The following is a 7,622-nucleotide window of genomic DNA, read 5'->3' as shown; positions in this document are numbered from 1 at the left end:
ATGGAAGAGCGGACTAGGACGCTATGCAAGAGGGAGAGGAGCTTGTGAGGGAGAAGAGAGGAAAACTGAGAGAGAGAGAGAGAGAGAGAGAGAGAGAGAACTACAAAAAATAGATGAATCAATAAAACTTAAGAGGGCACAAGAGATGGAGAACCCTCAATACATAACCAATATACACAATATGGACACCAATAGCATGGGCTTATTACACTGTAGAGCATGCATAAGCTATAGTAAGGGAATGAAATGCATAAGCTCATGAGAGAGAATGGAGAAGGCTCAATAGGGCTGAAGAAGGCCTCTTGGCTCTCTCCTTTTTTTGCAAATTACAAAGGAGAAGGCCTCTTTATATAGGCATTGAGGATGTTTAGGGAGGAGGTTAAGATAGAATAGGAATTAACACCACCAAAGTTGCATTAAGGCGGTTCCACCAATGTGGAAGCTCCATCTAGATGTTTTATTGACCAAGTTTGTACTTAATCAAGTTCCATCATAGATGATTTGTCTCCATTATCCCCCCCATAGCTTGAGTCCAAGAGCTCTCCTATAAAAAATATATAGAGAATCTTCATAAAATAAGATCATATCTAGCAATAATGGAGAGAGAGTGGTAAGAATTCATACATTACTACTACAATTAAGGATGATTTGAGGGTGATTTAGGAGGGGAATTCTAATGGTTTATTAGCTTGAGAGAGAGGAGAAGAGAGGGGAAATGGTTGGGATTCTAATGAATGATGTTTTATGGAAGTGTTGTGGGGAAGAAAGTGTCGGTGTGTATAAAATTGGGAGGTGGTCTGCACCGTAGTTGGAAAAAGTTGGTGTCCACCATTTTGGCTATATCTCCCGACTCATAGCTCCAAAAAAGTATAAAAAAATACCAACCAAAACTTCAGCTCACGCGCTACAACTTTCATTTTGAAAAGGTTTTTTGGATCGGAGTGGAAGTATTTTTAAAAAATCTTACAAAATCATGTGCCTGATTTTTTTTCCACTAATGCTTCCAAGAAGGGTTCCATTTGTTTGAATTATCATAAGGCTCCAAAGCCATGACATTATGAGCCTCGCATGCCCTTTGGATGGCTCCAAATCCATTTCATTTCTTTTCTTTTCACATTACACATTTTTCCTTCACCTTCCTCCATTGATCTTTACTCTTCACCCCCCCTTGGTAAATCGGTCCATGAAATATTTCCATCCAGTGATTTCTTGGATTTCCAAGAGGTTGTTCCCACCCTCTTCTTTATTTCAAACCTCCAAATGTACAAAAAATCAACAAAGTGTTAGACAAATATTTTTTTGTGATTTTCTCGGATCACAACATGTTCGAGTACGAGGATGACTATAGGAGATGTTCATGATAATTACCATTTTTGTGCATGATTTGTGTTCTTATGATCTTATTTTGCAATAGCCCTTTATCACCAAGGCACAGATGGGAACAAAAGCTATAGATGATGTTCTTCATATGTATGAGTTTGAACTAAAAGATGGAAAAATAGTTGTGTAGTTTATGATAGTCTATGTGAAGGAAACAAAGCTACATTATAGGATTCCCCTCTCCCCACAGAAAAGTCATATTTTCACTAGGTACCACTGTCTTGTAAGACAATATTGTTGCAGGGAGAGAAAAGCTATCACCTCCTAAAACAATTACTTTTTCTTTAGGATTTATTGGTCGTACACTTGAGGGTTTTGTTTATTTTTCGATAAGGTTGTAGAGTTGCCTAGAGATGCCAGGCATTATTATGTATGCAAAAAAGAGAGGGAGTTGAGAAAAGTAAGTTTATTGCCGAATGATGAGTGCATTGATGGATTGTATGATGGGCTATCTTGTGCGATATTATTGTAGAGTGAAGGTATGCTAAAAATTGAGGTGTAGAGTGGTTCTAGTTTTTTGCAGATTCATTCCTTGGATATGTATCATGAGATTGCTAATTTTATGCAATAAAGGGTTGGATGCTTAGTCTTCTTAGTGAAATGATTCATTGCCTAATGCATCATGAGATTGCTAATTTTGTGCAATAAAGGGTTGGATGCTTAGTCTTCTCAGTGAAATGAGTCATTGCCTAATGTATTTTAGCAAAAAGAAAAGATGGTTAAATTGTTTTAACTTAAAGAGTTCGATGCTAGTTCATGTTAGTATACAAAGTTTAGGGCTAATCATATGTACCCCAAAGAGAAAAGGGCTGATTTATTTCAGCAAATAAAGTTGTGTGTTGTGCATTTGCAACAAGAGTTAGATTTCCTATGGGAGGAAAGAATGAAGCTAGGATTTATTCATACAAAACTTTTGATAAGAAAGTGAAACCAGATGCATGGCTGTTACTCCTAAAAGTGATGAGCAGATGAAGAGGGCTGGCAACACAGTGAAATTTGATGAATCCATAAAGTATTGGACATAATTTTTAGCAGAGACGTTGACAAAGTTAAATATTGGGAATGGGGAGTTCTTACTTCCTTCTGAACCTTCTGAAAGACAATGCTTTATGGAGATGTTAGAGCATCATGGTAGAGCATTTGCATTCTATCTACATGAGATTGGGTGTGTGGATCTAGAGATTGTGGTATCAATGATAATTTTCACTATTCCTCATGTACCTTAGAATCTTCATTATATTCTAATGCTTAGATCTCATCTACCAAAATTGATTGAGCTACTGAATGAAAGGATTGGATGGGGATACTTGAGTCGTCTCCTACACCTTATTTGAGTCGATGGTTCATAATGCCTAGAATGATTTGTAGCTAGTGAACAAAGTGACTATCAGGTGCAAGGCCATTGTGGATGAGTTGTTGAGGCATTTGTAGGGAAAGCTATCTATTCTCTTGGTGATGTTTATTCAAGATATGATGAGTTTTAGCTTGCCTTAGAGAGTAAAGATTTGACTACCACAAAAACTCCATTGGGACTTATCATGATGTGTACTTTGCCACACAAGGCTACAGAATTTGTAGCACATATGATGAATGCCATGAATAAGGGACTACATTATTATATCTCTTAGCTTGCAATACCATTCCTGGAAAATGTGCCTATGAAGGGCTCTACAAAAAAAGAGAAAGATGAGACATTGGATGTTCATGGTTGTTGACACTTTGTTGCCAATCATATTATGGATTGAGAGAAACATTGTCTAGGATAGAAGATGTGAACTTAACCCTACCATAGTTGAAATCCATTTTTGGGGTGATTGAAGTACTTACTATTGTGCATATGTATAGGTACTATGGCAAGATACCTTTGCCTGCTAAAGTATATTTCATAAAGAAGATTGTGAAGTTTTGCTCTTCAATTTTTTAGCTGAGGAGGTACCTTGGGGCATGTATTTTCTAGATAATCTAGATTCCACACTTTGCACATATTGCAAATGTGTTACATTAGTTGCTTTGGAAAGGGAAAAAGGTCTTTTGGGATGAGAAGCATACTAGAGCTATGTGAAAGCTAAAGAGGTTATCACAGTTTGCTCCAACCCTTAGAAGGCAGCCTATACATGCAGGAGGCCTATTGTGATTACAATGGATACTAGTCCTATTGAGATTGGTTGGGCCATTGAGCAAGATGATGAGCACGGTTACACATATGCTATACAATTTGAAGCAAAAGTCTTAAATGAGAGGATGATGAGGTATCCACACATTAAAAGAGAGATTTGGGGAGTCATGACTGCTCTTAAGTGTTACAAAGAATATTATGATTGATGCTTCTATTGTGGTTGACACTGACTCTTTGCCTTTATTGTGGATGATCACTAGTTGCCCTAGTACACCTAACATTGCTATGCTTCGATGGATAACATGTACAAAGTCATGAATCCATAATTTATGCCTCTTGCAGGGAAAGAGAATCTGCTTGAGGATATACTACCTAGGGCCAAAATTGAGGATGAGGATACACTTATTGCAAATGATGAAGAGACTGAGGTTTCAACCATAATTGATCACATATGTTATGTTTCTTTAGTTGAGGCATTTTTAGAGGATCTCTACAAATATGAATGGCTATAGATAGGTCAGTACTTGACAACATTAACCAAGAGAGTTGAATGGTCAAATCTAGAGTTCAAATTGATTAGACGAAAGGTGTATGGGTATATTTCAAGAGATGGGCTACTATGAAAACATGTTTAAATGAGAGGTGGATTACCACTAAGAGTAGTCTCTGTAGATGAGACTACACAATTGCAACTTATGAAAGAGTTTCATGAGAGCCTATGGGCTAGACATAGAGGTCTGTGGGTTACATATGAGAAGATCAAAGAATGTTATTGGTGGAAAGGGATGTACAATGATGTATATCACTTTGTTGAGACATGCAAGGATTGTCAGTTGTATTCTTCAGTGGAGCATAGAGATGAGCTTCATTCAACTTATCCACTATGTATGTATTATAAGTGGGTGATTAATCTGGTTATTATGTTGATTGGTCTTTGGCAAATGAGGTACACTATTTTAACAAGGGAAGACCTAAAGGTTGAGAATAGAGCATTGAGGACAAATGCTACCAATGTCATATGCAAGTTTCTGCTTGGGGAGATCTTTTTTAGTTATGGGTGTGTTGGGAAGATTGTTGCAAAGATCAAGGTGAGTTGGATGCAGATGAGGCTAGGGAATTCTTCTCTAGGCATGGTATCAAGTTGGCCTTGACCAGTTTGAGTTGACTCTAGAGCTTTAAGAAAACAAAGATCAATTGTTGTGACCTATTCGGAGGATATGTTGATTTAGAGGGGGTGAATGTACAAGAAAAAGAAAACATCCATATAATATTCTAGTTATATGCCTATGGGATCCTTACTCGTGATCCTAACAGATTTTCTAGGTCCAAAACTGGTCTTGAGAATAATCTAAATATTTATTATTGAGATGGGATCCTTACTCATGATCCTAATAGATTTTCTAGGTCCAAAATTGGTCTCGAGAATAATCCAAATATTCATTATTGAGTTCTATTAACTTAATGAAAATTTTGAGTGGATAAAAATACGTGCAAGGCTTGATACATACACCCCTCAACAATGCGTGCACAGGCATGTGTGCATTTGTGTGTTTACTATATAAATGTGTCAATAACCACTAAATGGCAAAGAAAACAACTAAAAAATCTACAATCATGATAATTTTATGTGCAAATTAGGGTGCACACAAACACACTAAAAGATGTCGAGATTATTATGCATGGAGAAATCAATGAAGTTTTGCAAATGACAAATGAAGTGTGAGATCAAGGGTAAGCTACATGACTAATTTATTTGAAGCTACTCTTTTGTTTCATATATCATGTGTGTTCATGTGATAGAGACATAGAGGAGAGAAGGTAAGTTGTACCTATTCTTTAATATGCCTTAAAGGCATACAGAACAAGTAGATACACATCAATATTTCCATTTTCACTTTGGGGTGCCATTAACACCAAAAGAAAAACCAATTTTCAAATAAAGCTATAAGAGTTACTAAATATATTATGACTGTAAAACTACTCAATGCTTAGGCTTTCCGAACTATTCTATTATGTGTTTTCTACCTCAATAAATTACCATTTTTCCTTTTTTTCTAGCCACATTCATCCTAGCAATTTCACATGGTTGTGCTTTCAATTTTGTTTGTGTAAGTTCACCTATGATCCACATTTTGGTTCCCTTGAAGCATTTTGATTCTTTTATTATTGTAACTTTATCTTCTATCTTTCTTAACTCCAAGGTTGCTTCATTCACCCTAGCCTTGTCATACACCATGGTACTATCAAATCATATCCTTGCTTTTCCAATGTTGTCCTTATTTTGGTCTCTAACCTATATGACTCTAAACATGTATGGTAGTTTTCATCATCTAGCTCCTCTTGTGTTTCTTCATGCCACATTCTTGGTGCCTTGATTGTTACCTTTGCAATAAAAAACAAATCAAAATTGCAATTCATGGGATCTAATAGCTAATTTACATCATAATTGGCATCCCCAATGTCATTTACATGCAGGAGGGATCTCAAACGATCTCATAAATACTACGGGGACTCCAAGTGGTGCCTCATTCGTGCTTGGTGGTGATACTTTGTTAAAGTTGTTAGAACTATATCAAATGGTAAAGTCTTCTATACAATGCTTTACTACTTAACCCCTAAAGGTCTCCTCTCAATATTCTTTCTTGAAACATGATTGCTATAGATTATAAAGTTTCTGCAAGGTGTTATAAGCCACTTTTTTCAACAGTGCACAATGTAGTTATAAGCTTTTTTTTTGTGGGGGCGGGGGGCAGGTGGGTTTGCTACTGGCTTACCTAGCCTAATACATGACTATAAGCCAATTTCTCATTTAAGCATCATACATTGACCAACACATTGACATGACATATTGCATGAATGACCATAGCAATCAAGAGATGACATAAATTATAAGCTACAAAGGATGTTGTTGTAGAGATAACCATAGCAACCAAGAGATGACAACATAAGTTATAAGCTAAAAAGGATGCTGTTGGAGAAACAACTCATCAAGTCACATAGCTGTAGTTGTCAACAATATCAATCTTGAAGCTACCCAACCCAACTAGCTCAATGTCAATCCCAATTAAGCCCAACTAGCTACTACCAATGTTTGGTGCTAGCATAACTAGTGTGATTATTGTGATTATTTCGACAAGTTGATGATGGTCTAACCATGGTAAGTTTTTTTATCTAAGATTGTGCCTCGTGTTTGAATTACATGTTTTTGCTTCATTTAAAAGGATGCATCATTTCTTCCCTAAAGTAAAGAGTTTGGAGGATGGTAATGAGAAGTAGACAAAAGGTAAAGGCTATTCTATGTTTTCTTTGAATTGGGAAACGATGTAAGGCTCTAGTATAATAGTGGTGCTCAACACATAATCTAATGATCAATTGGGTTGAACACGCTTTTGCATCAATGGCGCATATCTATGGCTTATAGTAGTAGTTACATTTAACTCAATAGCATTGCACAATTAAGCTAGCACTTACAAAAGTGATAGAGATGTGTATGCTGGTTTTTTTTTTCATGTTGTGTTAATTTTGGTAGTCAATGAGGGAAATCATAAATGCCCTAAAAAAGGATGAACCTACAAAGTGCTAGTTAATTAGGGGTACCTTTTGCTCAAGAATACACAAGATCCCTCTACCCATTACCATGGCATGCCCCTATGAGAAAGCTATCAAATTAAGCTAGTAGTATTGAAATTGTAATGAAAGCAAAGGTCTTCCTATTCTATGAATGAGACAATCATAGGCTTTTTGGTTACAAAACTCTCCATGTGAAACCACTCTTATGAAGTGATTGATTTGCATACAACAGTCCATCCATGCTTTTGTTTAGGTCCATGAGGCCCTTTTAAGTAATTTCCAATCTTACTAAGTAATTTGAAGTTATCATGCTTTTGTGTAGGCCCATACGATGCCCTTTCTGGCTACTAGTTTGACATTTCTATACCAGTCTATTTTAAATAACTAATTTAACATTCCATGCTTTTGTGTGGGTCCCCATATGAGGCCCTTTTTAGTGTTTCTTTAAAGATTCCCCAACGCCTTAGGACAGGTCATTGTGCCATTACATTAACACAGGGCAAAGGCCATTGTTTATCACCGTTTACTTAGTGTAAAATTCAAATGTTCAATTCGG

This window comes from Lygodium microphyllum, chromosome 13 (genome assembly GCF_053477565.2).
Source record: "Lygodium microphyllum isolate KBCC chromosome 13, Lygodium_microphyllum_v1.1.10, whole genome shotgun sequence".
Lineage (NCBI taxonomy): Eukaryota > Viridiplantae > Streptophyta > Polypodiopsida > Schizaeales > Lygodiaceae > Lygodium > Lygodium microphyllum.
The sequence above is the reverse complement of the archived record's forward strand: the minus strand, read 5'-3'. Positions refer to the sequence as shown.